General features: G+C 40.4%; 1 long non-coding RNA gene across 1 annotated transcript; it reads left to right on the top strand.

The window, feature by feature from the left end:
* The first annotated feature begins 3269 nt into the window (after window positions 1–3269).
* Window positions 3270–12835, top strand: LOC132075985 (uncharacterized). The gene is made up of 3 exons (XR_009418861.1): window positions 3270–3340; window positions 8152–8268; window positions 12654–12835. It is a non-coding gene; the product is annotated as an uncharacterized LOC132075985 (long non-coding RNA).
* The last annotated feature ends 3164 nt before the right edge of the window (window positions 12836–15999 follow it).

Genomic DNA, 15999 nt, shown 5'->3' with positions numbered 1-15999 from the left:
AAAGGCCTGGGTTTTGCAATAAAGGGCTCTCTCTTGCACCTGCCTGGAGACTCTGCGTTACTCAGCTTCATAACACCTGCCTGTCCATGGGAAGCAGTGAATTAATTCCTTGTTCTGTTTTGCTTGTGTGGATGGCTTTTGCTTTCCCTATTGAACTGTATCTCAACCCATGAGTGTTCCAGCTCTTATCCTTCTGATTCTCTCTCTGATCCCACTGTCGGAGCTGTGAATGAGAGGCTGGGCACTGCTTGGCTGCTGCCTGGGTTAAGCCATGCAAGGATCCATTATAAATCTATCCAGGATTTGTACATGATGCAGTCATGGGCAATGGTTTCAGGTTCTGGGTTGTGAGGGGTTGGTTTGTTTGTTTGGGGGTTGTCTTTGTTTTTTTTCCTATTCAAAAAAGATAATAGCTCCCTTATTTATTCTTCATCAGATGTCTTAGATACTGATGCATCTGAGATTACCAGTGGATGAAAGACAGCTGTTGACAGCCACCAGCTCCCAGTGCAATGCATTGGCTGACTCAGCCTCATCGTTTCAGCAAAAAGAATTCAGGCCATTTTCTGCTTTTGTGTAATGTTTTATGGGGCTGCCTTAATTATCAGAGAAATAACACTGACACATAGGACTACTGAGGTAATGCTTAAAGTGAAAATCCAAATACCATCTAAAAATAATGGGGCATAGTGTCGATTGCATACCATATAGATAAAAGAATATACCTTTGCTAAAGTTAGAGTGGCCATGGAAGTTGTCATTAGGTGATCAAAAATAGCACGCTTGGGGCTTTTTAGTTGCTATATAAATAATATGTAAATAACAAAACCTGCAGTGAAAACTAACAGACAGCAATGCCCATAGGCTGGCAACAGATACTTTCATGGTTGGAGTTTTATACTTAGTGAGGAAGGGAAAATAGAAACACATACTCACTGAAGAATGGCTATGGAAATAAAGTATCCTAAACCCCAAATGGTACAGATATTTGGCTCAGAGAAGTGTTGAAATTTTTAAATTGTCATATGTCCCAAAACCTATTTCTTTAGCTGCTTTTATTTAGTTCTTGCATGTAGAGTTCGACTGCTTCCAATGAGAGAGCTGCCAAAAAAAAAAGGGTGAGCTACCTTTAAAAACTGCAGTAAAGGGCATTTTGATTTGAAAGGCAGATTTTTGATGTGGCAGCATCATAACCCCTCAGGCTTTAATGGGAATGTATCAGTAAAAACTTGGAATAGGCTCTTCAAGAAGAGAAGGTAGGTTTGGTGGTGGGTTTTTTGTTGTAATTTTGTAAATCACTGCATAGTGCTGGGATCCATGGCTAATTGCTTTTATTCTGAAAGTGGAAATAACCGGAAGTTGCAGCAGGATTAGATTGGATATTAGAAGAAATTTACTCACTGAAATGTTTGTCAGACATTGGATCAGGGAAGTAGCCTGTGTAGATGTGGCACTTGGGGTAATGCCTTACTGGTGGACTTGATAGTGACGGGTTAACAGTTGAACTTGATCCTCTTAGAGGTGTTTTTCAATGTAAATGAATCTATGATTTTGCAATATTCTGGAAGAGTCTTCTGTTGTCTCATACCATGCCTCTCCCGTAGTCTGTACAGTCGTGTGTTCACCGTCTTTTCCTGGGTGTGTTACCTGGCTGAAAATGCTGGTCCTAATATTCTATAAAAGCGCAGCCAGCAGTGTATTTTATGGTGCAGACAGACCTTTCCGAAGGCGCTGCCTGTCGTGCCCGCCGGAGGGAATTCGCTCCCTGCCCGGCGAGAGCCGGCTCCCGTTGCCGGGGGCTGCGCGGCGCTCGCCGCCAGAGGGCGCGCGGGGCCCGGCCCGAGCCGCGGGGCCGTTCCCGCACCAGCGGCTGTGGGAGCCGCCGCAGCTCCGCAGCCTGCCAGCCGCTCGCTGCTAATTCATTGCTGACTTCGCCCTGCCGCCTTTGAAGTGAGCAGCGTAAGTGGGAATCGGTGCATACGGCTTTTCCCACCAGTGTTTATTACATGTATTTCACGCAGCAGTTTATTTCTTAATTCTACCTCATTAAGGTTGAATCGATGAGGTAGAATTTGTTAATTTTACTGCAATTGTACCTTAATTCCTCATAGTTAATGAAATCCTACCTTCATTTCATATAGGAATGTTATGGAGAAATTTACTTACAGATATTAAGACTATGCAACCTTAAGATGTGATAATATGACAGTATAACCCCAAATTTTGCTGAAATATATGGAAATGAAAGGTGGTTTGGATTTTTGATAAGAGCCTGAGCTCCTCAAATTCTCAAGACATCCTGCTTCTTGATGATCTAAAATAATAATTCTTTTATGCTTTTGACTCAAATCATGGACAGAGTCAGTTTCAAATGAGAGGCATTTTATATACTGCTTGTACTTAAAACTAAGGTAGAATGTGCTTGCATTGACCTAGCAGAGCAGTTAGGTGCACTACTCTGCAAGATCAAACATTGTGTCATTACATTATATTATTTCTGCCTACCCCATGCAGTGAAAACTGAAGGAAACCTAGATATGACTCTTGGCTTTTTTTCTTCCCCAGGGAGTATGGGGTAGAAGTGTGGCAGCACTACTGTCCTTTCCATGTAATCAATTTGACTAAGTCATCTCTGGCAGGCAGCCTTAAACACAGTGTTCCTTTGTCTGGTAACTTGCTGCTACTGTGTTTGACTTAAAAGCATTTGTAACAGAGAAGAGCTGTGTCCTGTAATACCTGACACCCAAATAAATTTATGCGTAGTGCCACTGATAGGAGATAAGTGTGAAAGTTCTTGTGTAGGCAAATTTCAAATATTAAAAATTTCTAACACTTCTAACAGCTAATGTGTCAGTGTGATATTTGTTGGGAAGATAATTTCATTTTCCAGTCCCTTGTATTTATACAATCACTTTACAACTTCTCCTATCAGTAAGCAAATCCTTTTCCTTGGTGCCCTTTATGGCATGGGTCAAAATGACCATTGTCTGTACATTTCAGCCCAGACCAAAATTGCATATGTCCTCTAAAGTGTTGAACAAGACTTTTGAGACTGGCAATGTTTGCTGTGTCATTCAGCACAAACATTTGATTTGGTGTCTTGAGACAAAATCTGCATGCAGAAGTGAAGTAACTAGAATGGAAAATAGATATTTCATTTGATGGTGGAGGGAGACCTGCCAAGATGTGTAATGGCAAAAATGTTATTTTTTGTGAATACTTATGATTTGTATATCACCAGGGTCTAACAGTGTTTTCTGTCCCTTCACAGCTCTCTTCCAGTTTGAGGCAGCTGCATCATGATGTGTTGGATGAGTAAGTGGGCAGTGAGGGAGAGAAGGTAAGAAGATAATGATTTGCATATAGAAATAGGAGCTGGAAAGGAGCAGTGGGAATAAAATCCAGGGAAGAATTTCTTTGTAGGATCCTGGGAGACCTGAGGCCCGATGCATTTCTGTTCCTGGCATTTGGGTGATGTTAAGGCAAGGCATCCATATAACTGAAAAAAATGCCAGAGACATGCTTTGGGTAGTGCTTTAGCTCTTACAATGTGAAGTGCTCGAAAACAATTAGGATAGTATTATCCCCCTGTCTGTTCCACTGACTTTGTGGGAGTCATTTAACCTTTAAATCTCAGTTTTCCACTTCTGCGAAATATGACTGATGATCCTGTAGAGGATAATTTTATGTGTAGGATATGCAGTTTTCTGAGGGAAGGTGGGAAAGACCTTACCCTTTGAGGAAGCTGAAGAGGGCATTTCCTGACTTAGACCCTGTGCACTTTGGAAAGAGAAGAAGTCTTCAACTAGCCTAAGGAGAACAGTATTGTGTCCATGCTGTTTCCCAATAAGAAATAATTCTTCAGCTGAGATGAGTTCATGCTGCTGAGATCTCAGGTGCAGCAGCAAAATTTAATTTCATCTTGTATCAAACCTTGCAAGGGTTACTCTCTGCTAAATGCTGTCCTAACCAATCTGTCTGGATTTCAAATACCATGAGCACTGACATATGAATTCACCTTCTATATTCTGATTGCCAATTTGCCTTTCTGCATCAGAAAGCATGATACAGCATTGGCTGAGCAAACTGTATCAAGCTGGTTGGACTGGTCTGCACAAACAAGGAGTTGATTCCAAGTGCCCAGTACTCCAGCTGAATCACAGGTCTTCACAGCACTGTTCAACTTGAGTTATTGTGGCAGAGAGGGGAGTACATAAGCACACTCAATTAGACTGTTCAGGTTTGATTTCCAGGCCCATTTTGAAAAGTTAAATTTCTATTTGCAGCTACAACTTCACAACTTTTACAGTGTAATTCAACATGAGAAGTTCAGAATTTCCACAGCTGTTTTTAGATTGTATGTGGATTTTCTGTTCTAATTCTCTCAAAAATTTGGCATTTGCCATTTGCTATTCTGGATGACATCCCTTTGCGTATCTTTTTTTGCATTGGAATAAAAACCAAGCTGATTCACCACTGAATATCATCCCACTCATTTGTTTCTGTAGCTACCAGCAAGGCTGCCTTCTGCCAATGGTACATTTATGGGAGCTATCCCTCACCATGCCCTGTCACCTTCTCTTATCTAGCTCTGCCTAGAAATCTTTCTTTTTTGCTTTTCTGAGACTAGTATTATGTGGCCTTTCAGCAGTGTTTAAATTTACTCTCTTGAAAAGAAGAGCATCTCTCTCTCTCTCTCTCTCTCTGTGGTACTGCTTGTTGTTTCCCAGTTTGAAACCAACTAGCAGAACCCCAGAGGGTTTCTTGAACAGCTAACCATTAAACACAGTCAGGAACAAAGATCAATTGAAAACACATTTAGAATTAAGCTTCCTGGCCTGCTCTTAATTTCTTCAAGTCAGCATTGGGAGTTATTACTGTGGTCAGTCTGGCCTTTTATTGTCTTATGGCTTACTCAAATAAACTATCAACTTCAGGGATGCCCAACTGCTTTCTGGTTGGGTTGTGTGTTTGTTTTTTTTTTTAAATCTTCAGATACTCCCAAACTTATTAAAGGATTATGGGTTTAAATGCAGAAGGCATTAAATAGAATCATGTCATTGGAAACAGAACTATATTTAGGAGTCTAGAGGGAGTTTGCAAGAAACTCGCTTTGCAAGCAGAATTTGGGTCATGGCACCTTAAAGCTTCAGTAGCTTTGAGTCTGGGATCTGGATTTCTGGCAAACTGATATATTATTTCTGTTCAGATAGAGCTATACAGGCACAAAAGGATATATAGCGCCAAAGGGTTTACAGTTCAGATAGAAATCAGGAATAGTCAGTGGTTTGGCTCAGCTTACCTATGCCTTTAGGGGACAATGGGAATCACAAATATAATTTGTAGCAAGCTCTGGGTATGAACATGACCGAAGCACCTTCAGCTCTGTTTGTAGCTGTCCTGAGCCTAAAATCTTTCTCTTGCGTAATGTGCCATGCTACTGTCTTACCATCAGAAGTGTGATGCCAAGCTTGTAGTATTGTTGCAAATCTTTCAATAATTCCTGGGTTCCGGGGTTTGGCTTTAGTTTCTGTTTTTATGGGGAGGTTTTTGTTGCTTTTTGGTTTTCGTTGTTTTGGGGGGTTTTTTCTGGGCTTTTCTTTCTTGACTTTCAAGACAAGCTACTGTAGTCTACTTTCAGAGTTTAGGGGATTGTTATGATATTTGAGTGTTAAAAGCTAATGGCAATATAGCATCACTGTCACACACCCCCACCAGAGAGCTCAGGCTCTGTCAGTATGCTGAATCTTTTTAAGGGAGCAGCATTAGTGATAGCTTCAATATACAACAGGGTATTCATGATGAATTCTGGTAGCCTAGAGCCAGCTAGCTATATTTGCAGGGTGGTTTCACTAGGAAGCAGATGTTGGACAGATGGTAGTCAGCTGATCAGTCATGCCACCATCTACAGTAAATCAGAGGGCTGTGGGGAAAAAGGTAACATGTGGAACATATTTCTCATTTCTGTGGGAGTACTTTATGGGTATATAAAGGCTCACAGAAATGTATGAGTCGTTGGTTAAGAGCTGTAGAGCTGCTGATGTTTGGCTACAGCAAGTTAGCAAAACTTCACCTCGAAGCGCTTGTTAGCTTTGCGTGACTGTGACTCCTATAACAGAACTCTCCAAAGGTGAGCAGACTCCATGTCAGCTGGAGTTTTGCAGAAACCATTTTTAGCCTGGAACACTTCTTTGTTCTCTTTTTATTCACTTTCTGTGAAAACTTTTATATACTTTTTTCAGTCTGCTTGCTCATGGCAGTTCTCTATCCTGTTGTATTGCATGTCAATATCATAGGAAGAGTCTTTCAATATTTTGCTGCAACCGAGGTACTCAAGCAGATACAACTATCTCTGTAGTGACTTGGGGCACAGTCCAGTGTCTAACATGGCTTACATGATGTAGTGTTCAGTCATTATCATCTGTGTTCAGCATGGGAACTAGAATTGTGTTTCCTGTGTAGTAGCAAGCCTTTCCTAAGACATAATTCTGACTGTGAGTTCATAGCAGTACTGATTTTAATGTATCTTAGCTGTTGCTAAACACATCTGTTTTGTCAGCTGAAGTCAAATTATAGGACACATGCTATGCAAGGAGAACATGATGCTTAAATTGTTTTAAGCAATGTCCAGTTTGTGTCACCACAAGTTCTGGGTTTTGGGATAGAACTTCTGCAAAGGCTCAAAGACTGCTCCATTAAAATGGAATCTTTAATCAATACCAACCAGAGCTTCCAGGGATTGTAATAATGCATCAAGTTGGATTTGGCTCTTTTGCAGCCTATCAAAAGAAGTTGTCCTTTACAAAAACAATATTTTAAATATCTGCTCACAAGCACCAGAGCCAGAAGGTTTCTATTTCATTTGGCAAAATACCTTCCCAAGAGCAAGACTGTGACCTGAAGCAAAGCCAAAATAAGCTCTAACAGATGCTTAGCCTAGAAAACACTAGACTGAATAGCTAAAATTGTTAAAGATTACATAGAAAAAGAGAAGGGCAGCTACCTAGTTCTGCTTCTGACTTGCTGTGTGGACAAGTTGCACTCCTGTTCTAGTGCTCTGCCAACTAGAGGACCCCTCTTGTCTGTCTGCCACCTCACTTCAGCTTCTGGGCCTTCCATTTCTGGCTGTGAGGGCTGCTGTAGGCAACAACAGAGCTTCTTCTGTTCATAATAGCAGAGGAGTCCTTTCCCAATAAACTCCATTTAGCTTTAATAGTGAAAACTCATTCAGAGATTTTGCTCTGGCCTTCCATTCACACTTTCCATACTGCATCTAATACTTGTACTTGAAAAAAATGTTTCAGATGCTTGTAAGATTCAAGAATTACAAAATCTGTGCTCCTGTGATGACTGAAGTTGATCTAATTGGCCATTCATTTCTCCTTGCCTTTCCATTTGCTAGTTCTGGCCTTTATCTGCCCTCATATAGTGGGTGCCACCTTTGCTCTGAGATCTGGTGAGAAAATTAATAACTTTCTTGGTGTCACTTCAGTTAGTGCCAAGAAGGAATGTGGCACTCTGAGGCAAGGACAGCAGGACTGTGCTGGCCAGCAGTTGAGATTGGTTCAGGCTGTGTTAAAGGGACAGCCTGATGATGCTGTTCTATAACAGTTTCTGTGAAACTGCAGCTTAAACACTTGGTCATTCTCCAGATCCTGACAGAGAAGGTGAGGACAAAGAAACTAAACAGCCTTCCTGGGCCACAGAGATGCCTGATCCATAACTAGAACTGAGATGATGGGTTCTTAATCAGACTGTAATCACAGAAATCACTGGGATATAAGCAGCTATTTGGTGCTCTTCTGGAAAGGGTGTCAGTCAATCAGTCTGGATAGCTTTGTCCAGGGTAAGAAATCCCAAGTTTCAGTGCTCAGGAGAAAAGCTAAATAAATGCTGGTTGTGCTGCACTACAGGTTGGGACAGATTCTTATTTCATTGATTGTGATGCCTGCCTGTTTAGGCCTTCTATCCAGGGTAATTGATACCAGGATGTCTTGTGAAATGAAAATTTTCTAGAGCTTGAGGCAGAGAGAAGAGCAAGTGGCAAAGATACCAGCCTTGTTCATACATCCCTAAATTCAAAGAAGTACATGTTTGTATATGTGACTTTATTTACTTGGACTGGCTTTGACACTGGGTTTCTTCCCTCAGCAAAGTTCAGAAGGGGCTCTGCCTTTACTGCTCCCATGAAGCCTGTGCCCATGGAAATTACACAATATGGTTGATCTCCTTTGCATAAACTCCAGCATGGTTGAATTCAAGGAACAGGTAATCTCATTCCATTACTGCTGCAATCTGAAATCCAAGGTCCCAGTGGACAATAGGTGAAGAAAGATTGCTAAAAAAGAAGAGTCATTTGCACTTAAAAATCCTCAGCATATGCTTTCTCAAAGCATACTGTGGTGTGATATATATTAAACTAAGTTAATATGAGTGGCCACAGAGCACTCCTAATGAACAGGAGATGTCCTTTGAAAGGTGTTTGTTCATAATTTTTTCAATATCTTCCCTGAGGTTCCAAAAGCACTGACTTGGACTTGTCACAGTCCTGGTAAATTATTATCCTGATATTACTCTAATGAGGTGGTATGAGCATGGTGAGAGCAGACAAAGCTCTTGGGAGGTTAGGATCCAGGGGAAGCCATTGAAAATCTCAGCTTGATTGAGAGCATCTGATTCTCCCTAGAAGTTTGGCATTGTACTAAATATGCATCAGCTGTGCTACCAAGAATGCATCCTGGGAAAGAGCACTGCCACAAAAATCTCTTTCCCAGTATTTCCTAGGATTCAGTTTGGCAGCATCTTGAACAAGATCCCTTCATTGCCAACTGCTTGGTTTGTATGGCTTGGCTAGAGGTGGTTTTGGAAGACATTTGAGCTTTAATTTGCTCGCTGCTCCAGACCTTGTGAGGTCTGGAAGAAGAGGAGGCTTTCTTCATCCTATATTTAAAGAAGCCTCAGTGGGTTGCTCTAAAGAACTGGGGTATTGGCTTCAGCTTCAAGTTAATGGAACCATAGCAACATGCTGTGGGATGGAGCAGCTGATGGGCTCTGTAGTTGATCAGTAGCTGTATAGTTGTACTTAGAGCTGCGTAAGTGAGAGTAAGCCTCCAATAGCTGATTTTAAACAACTCCTACAAGTTTAGTTAAGACTCTGCATTTGACAGTGAGGGGTCTAGGACATAAGCTGTTGAGATTTCATCTAGCTGAAGCTAGATATACTTACTTTAATGTAACTGTAAGGAACTCTGTCCTCACTGAGGGACTAAGCATAATCTGACACCAGTTGCCTGTCTATAAACAGACAAATTCAAAACAAGCAAGACATCCTGATTGTTGCATAGAAAATGCCAGGAAACTTTGGGGGTTCAAGGAGTAGCAGGCATGTTACTCTCTAATGAAGCAATTTGTTTTCCAGCCTGGTTTGACCTCAGATTGTATTCTTTATTCCCTTATCAGAATTGATGATCTGTAAATCCAGGACACCATCTTTTAAATAATGGCTGTATAATTTGCCACCGTTTTTCTCTCCATCTCTGGCATTGTGAAACCCTTTGATTCAACAAAACCTAAATTGCTGAGGTCAACCTCTTTTCTGTACTTGTAGGGTGTTTAAGTGCTACCCTTAAGAAGCCTTTTGCAGTGCCCCTAATACTGCACTTACTGATGCTCTAACAAACCAAATTACAAGCAGTGTTTATTCTTGAGCATTATTAATTTTTGAAGTATTTCTGGCTCATAGGAAATCTTAGCTCAAGCCTACCCCAATTCAGAATAAACCCAGTGTTTGCAGTTATCTGCAAATTGGAAATTTTTATGTAACCCCTTGGACATGGGAATTGTTACATGAAATTGTGTGTTGCTTATTACACAATGAAGGGTTGAACAAGCCAGAACAGCTGATTAGAACTGGGTAGCTTTGAGATTCCCAGCCTAGAATTTCTGCCATGTGAGGAGTACTGGAAGCCCAGAAGGTCTGTGCTTTGCCTTGAGTTCTCTGGATTCTAGGTTACCTTGGAAAAGAAGAGTAAGGGCCTTTACTGCCTGTAGTCCTGGTTAGTGCACTAAATTACTGGATTAGTCAGCTCAAGCCCTATCTACTCTAATTTCTAGTCTAGTCTGACTTGATTTCTTTTTAATTTTTTGACCAGATCTACTAGTGAGGTCCTATCTGCTTTTAGTCTTCTAGCAACTGGCAAAGCAGAAGAAGTCTGTATATAGAAACATAACAAGATATGTTTCTATGTGAAGAGGTACTTGGGTCTCTCAGTCCTGAGACTGGGTTGAAATTTAGCACAGAGAAATGCACTGGCAACTAGAGAAGAATTAAATGTAGCAATGCACCTTACTTGGGATGCACACTTGCACTGGGAATCTGTGGTCCTGTTCTACTCTCAGTTTTTGGTGTATGGGTCAGGAGTGAGGAGGGTGAGAACGCTGATGCATAAACAAATAAGAGTTGCAGCTCATAGCAAGGTAGGGTGTGCTTAAAATATCTAGTATGACACAAATTAAACCACTTTGGTTTTCCATTAAAGAGAAGATAATGATGTACCTCTAAGCATTTTTTCTTACTATCTTAATGCAGTTTATATCTGTAGATGTAAAATCTGTAGAGTTGGAGATACATGCATAAGGTTAGATACTGTGTTGTGAATAAGGCAACGTGTTTTAGAGTAGTGAACTTCCAGGTGTCCTTGGTCCAGTCAAGCTTCAGCTGCTTTTAGTTGATCTAAGACTTGCCTGTTGTATGACAAGGTTGTGAATCACACTGGTTGTGATTCAGTCTCCTAAACCTTACTTCTGAAGTACTGTGTTCCATTATAAGGATTTTTGAAAGCCTGGGTTCATTAATCTGAATTTTCTAAAGCATTGGTATCAGGCTGCTCAACATGTGTTCCTTGAGCACTAATTTAGTCAAAAGTGTACAAATGTTCTTTATGTAAAAATGGAAGAGTGTTTCCCTGATAAGCTGTTTTAACTCCACCTGCCTATATGAATCATCAGGATTAGTCAGCTGGTGGCATTACATGGAATAAAAAAGCTGTTTCTTACTTAGGAGGAATTTTTAAAATCTTTAAAGTTTTGGCACTTTTTTAAAAATAGCATTGTTTGTGTTGCATTTTGAAGGATTGTTGTGTTTTACTGACATTTCCTGTTTTTATTTCTGCTGATGAACAGTGTCATTTCTGTCCTACAGGGAGGACAGAAAGGAGTTAATGTTCCTTTATGTTGTAAGTAAATAATCTCATGTGGTGGGACTTTTAAGTCCCTGTTATTTGTAGCAGGAAAATAATGAGAGTTACATATCAGTTCTGTAGATGCCTGTCCATATGACTGAATGAGTTGAAAGCTGATGACTCTGTATTACAGTAATTTTGAGAAATTTATTTGGGCAAGTGACTTTCTTTCTTGGCTTTCCTGATATCTGGGAACTGTATGCAAAGCGAGCAAGTGAATATGAGCTGCCACATTTGGCTGGTTCTGGTTTACAGGCCAGCCAGTAATCCATATTTGCCATTTCTTCTCAACTATTGGAAGGGATGGGAAGTTAACTCTGCACCGTGAAAGTGTCTTCCCAAAGGAATAAAAACCCCCATTATCCAAAGTACCAAAACTAATAGTAAATAACACATTCCCCTGTATGTTATCTGTGACCTTTTCAAACTGAGGGATGCAGCTTGAGGACTGGCCCATGAACATCTGAAGAACTGATAGATCCACCCTCAATCCAAACATCTCTGGGTGGTTCTCCTTGCCTCAGAGGAAGGGAACCACTTCTAGGAGCACACTCCCTGGCTGTTACACAACTCAAGCATGCAGGCATTCACATAGGCAATCTTGATACTATCAACTCCCTCAGGACACCTACCTTTTTGCCTCTACTTTCAGGAACTTTGGCTGCCTTCTCTATGTGTCAGGGAGGTCAATGGGAGTGGCTTCTAATTTTTCCACAAAGCAATGTGGAACACTATAGTGTGTGGCATTGTTGAGGCCCCACAAGAAGGACTTCTTGCAGAAGAAAGTGACAGGGCAGAGCAGATGAAATGATGAGCCAGACGCACTACAAGGTTCAATGCACAGCTTAGAAGTTTTTAAGTTGTGTTTTATGTGTGTGAGGTGATGCTGTTTATCCACTTTTCATGGGGCTTGCTTTTGCCCATAGCAAGCACTGTTAGAAATATTTAAACAGATCTTCAAAGCATTGTCACATGTTTGAGACCAACAGTCAGCCTCAGTTTTGTTGAGATGGTAATTGATACTAAGAAAAAATCAATACTTGAGGGCTTTTACAGCAGAGGACACAACTGTACAATAGCAAAGTAGGATGATGGAGTCTGTTGGCTTCATATGTACAATGCCATTGATTTGAAGAGATATTTTGTAATTTTGATTCTTAGAAGGCTTAGAAGATTCTTTGATTCTTTTCTAATAAGAAAAGAAGGATTCTTTTCTTATTATGGAGAAGGGACAAAATGGTTTCCTGGAGAGCTGGGGGCAAGGAGCAAGCTGGGAATTGGAGTATGTCCAATGTAATGGATAACTGAGGTAGCTGTAGTGGTACTAGTGTAAAGACATCAAAATTCTGGGAATTAGTTGTGAAAGGTCCGAATATATCTGGTGACAAAGCTTTCTTCTTGGTTTCAGTGGAGACCCAGGCACTGAGGAAAAAGGAAGAGACTAAGAAAAGAAATGGAAGGAACTTGGAAGCAAGATTGCTTATGTTGGATTCTGGATGAACAGCAAGATCCAGTTTTCACTGCTGCTGGAAATTTTTAAACAGCAAGAAGATAAATCTGTGAAAAAAGTAAACAAAGCTACAAGATGGAGGTATATGAGAATTCCTGACATTGCTTGGAAACATGAAGTTGGTCTTAGTGAATCTATTTGGTAAATTCTCTATTAGAATTGCTGCTGCTCCTCAGAAAATTCTGCAGACTTGTAAACCAGCTCATTTCCTTCAGTCTAATCTTATGTTTGCAAGAAAAGCATTTAGAAGCTTGAAATTATGTTGAATTGTCTTTCTGTTCCTTCATATTGTGGTCACAGAAGCTGCTTCTGATGCTCATTACAAGTTAAACCTGATCTCTGAACTGCTGAATTTGTCTGCAGTTTATTCTGTTACTGGGTACTGTCAGACTGGAGAAATGAAAAGTCCAGCAAAATAATATGAACAATTGTGTTGGTTTAAATATGCAGGTCCAACCACCAATCTTGTGATCATATTGTAACCGTGTGTTTTCATTTTCTTCCTATAAAATGTGACAAATGCTTTCTTCTTTCCATCATATATAAAATTATATGCTCTTTAGGATGGTGACTTTTCCATTCACAGCATTCAGATGACCCTTTGAGTCCCTTAAGCACCCAATGCTATTACCAAGAAAATGTTCCTAAGTCTTTGGCCACTGGCTCATTATCCAAGCCAAGCAGAATGGTCAGTCTGCACTCATGGGTACTGCATACTAAATGAATTCTTGATATTAAAAAAAAGCTATTTTGTGGTATTCTTGGTGTGACCTGTTCATCTTGATATCATGATGTTTCAGGTGTTCTTTTACTTGTTTTTCTTTTTTGCAGCCAATCTGATTTTGAAGGGTAGGAAGAAGGATGTTCTCTTTACTGTATACTTGCATAAACAGGCTCTTCATTTTTCCTATTTTTCTTTTTTTAACTTATCTGGCCTAGCTCAAATGCAATATTCTGGAAATACAATTTTCACTGGCAGAGTTAACAATCTTTGACAAGATAACTATTACATGGAATATGCAGTTCTGTTTTGACATTGTATATGTCTAGGATTATATATTTATCTAAAAGATAATTGATTAAATTAAGGTAGCTCAAAACCACCTCCAGCTGAAACAACACAGTATTTATACAATATAACCCTTGGGAAGCTTTGATTTGTGTCTTTTGGACCAAATTACTTTTCAAAGTTGGACATGACTTTAATTTTTGGATCCTCTTTCATGAGTTTAACATGTGATCAAAAGGGCAAATTTGCCATCTAGATTCTCTGTGTCTGCCAGTTCAGAATATATTGCTAGGAGTTCTTCTAAGAATAATTTAACTATATTTTTGGAAAATAACAATAAATGCTAATAGAATATTATGCTATGTGTGATTCTGCAGTAGACTCTCGTGTGTCCCCAGAGATGAGTTTCCATGCAATTGTCTGTGTGCTAAAGCAACTGCCAGAGAGGGAATTGGGTAAGTTCTCTGTCATGATACCTGTCTGAAGAAGGTCACAGACAGTTGTTGTGAGATGTAGAATATGTCCAGTATAAATACCAGCAGACACTGCCAAGCTGGTTGGGCACACTGCCAGGCACTGCACAGTTAGGTATGCACCGCTGAGCACAAAATTCCTCAGAAAATCAAAGCAACAGCCACAGAATGGAAATCTACTAAATAAGTACACTGCAGAGCACACAAGGGAACATCTAGCCCTTCCCTTCATTCCTCATTTAGTCTTCCTGTAGGGTGAGTACCAGTAAAGATGAGTTTAAGTCACGAGTCTGAAATTTGTCAAAAGTATTTAAATATTTGTTCAGTAAATACAGGTCACCTGGAAGACAGAGAAGGTGGTTTGTGATGGGCAAGTGAGAGATCATGCTGTGTAACATTGTCATGCAGTTTGTGGTATTTGAGGTTGACCTTTCTCTTTTGGCAGTGCAGAATATTTTCCAAAATTGGCACAAACCAGTATGTTCAAACTCGAGGGCTCTCTGAGCTGTGAATCCATTCCTAGCAAGGGTTAGGATTTAAAGCATCCATCCTTAAATTGTCTTGAGATGCAACTCTTTATTCTTTGCACACAGAGTGGTGTTATACTCTTGTAGTGAATTAAAATGATCTGGACAGAATGCTATTTGATATATTTGAACTTCCTAAGTTCTGAAGTTTATTGCTAATTTAATAAATTGTCTTTTTCTTTTCTTCCCCAATAGCCATCACATTTTCCCCCACGGACATTCACATTTTATTTTGGTCATTATTTGCCTAAAACTTTCTATGTATGATTCTAGAAACACTAAATATAACAGATTACACTACTTATCTCTGTAGCAAACCATCCCAATTAGGGCTAAAACATGCAATGCAGTGGCTGTAGCAAACATCTTGCATGTTTGAGACCGACAGAATGGCATTTTGGTACCCTGGCTTACAGTAGGACCGGGAGTTGACTTTGGAATAAGTGACAACCAGTGGGGCTGGAGATCCACATGGTGGCAATCTCTCTGTTTCTGAAGAACATTATACTGAGCTGGTGAAGGGTCTGGAGCACAAGTCTTATGAGGAGCAGCTGAGGGAGTTGTTTAGCCTGGAGAAAAGGAGGCTCAGAGGAGACATTGCTCCCTACAACTGTCTGAAAGGAAGCTGTAGTGAAGTTAATCTCTTCTTCCAGGTAGCAAGTGACAGCACAAGAGAAAATGGCCTCAAGTTGCACCAGGGAAGGTTTAGATTGAATATTAAGAAAAATTTCTTCACTTACAAGGTGGTCAAGCATTGGAACATGCTGCCCTGAGAAGTAGTGGAATCATGCAGAGGTGTTCAATAAGGCATGTGGCACATGGGGATATGGTTTAAGGTTGAACACATTGGTACTGGTTAATCCTTGGACTAGATCATCCTAGAAGTGTCTTCTGACCTTTGAACCTGTGATCCGATAAGTTTTTGCATGCTGCATTTGTAGAAAAGGTAGCAGTGTGCCCAGAGAGGCAGTAGTTTGATGCTTCCTATGACATGGAACACCTGTGTACAGCCTACTTTCATGAAATAACATCGAAGCAGAGAGATGGTTTTCAGTGTTTATTTGCTGCTTTATGTCACTAAGTGGTTTGTTTTGGCAGTGTTGTGTGTTACAGGGCACAAGACCAGAATGGTCTCTGCCACTTCCTGGAAGCCTGCTAGTCTCTGTTGTTAGCTGCTAGTGCTTGATTCCTTCTTTACTCTGCTGAGTTTCCTAAACCGTTAATTCTTTGCATTCTGCCA

The sequence above is a fragment of the Ammospiza nelsoni genome, chromosome 8 (genome assembly GCF_027579445.1).
Source record: "Ammospiza nelsoni isolate bAmmNel1 chromosome 8, bAmmNel1.pri, whole genome shotgun sequence".
NCBI lineage: Eukaryota > Metazoa > Chordata > Aves > Passeriformes > Passerellidae > Ammospiza > Ammospiza nelsoni.
The sequence above is the reverse complement of the archived record's forward strand: the minus strand, read 5'-3'. Positions and strand labels throughout refer to the sequence as shown.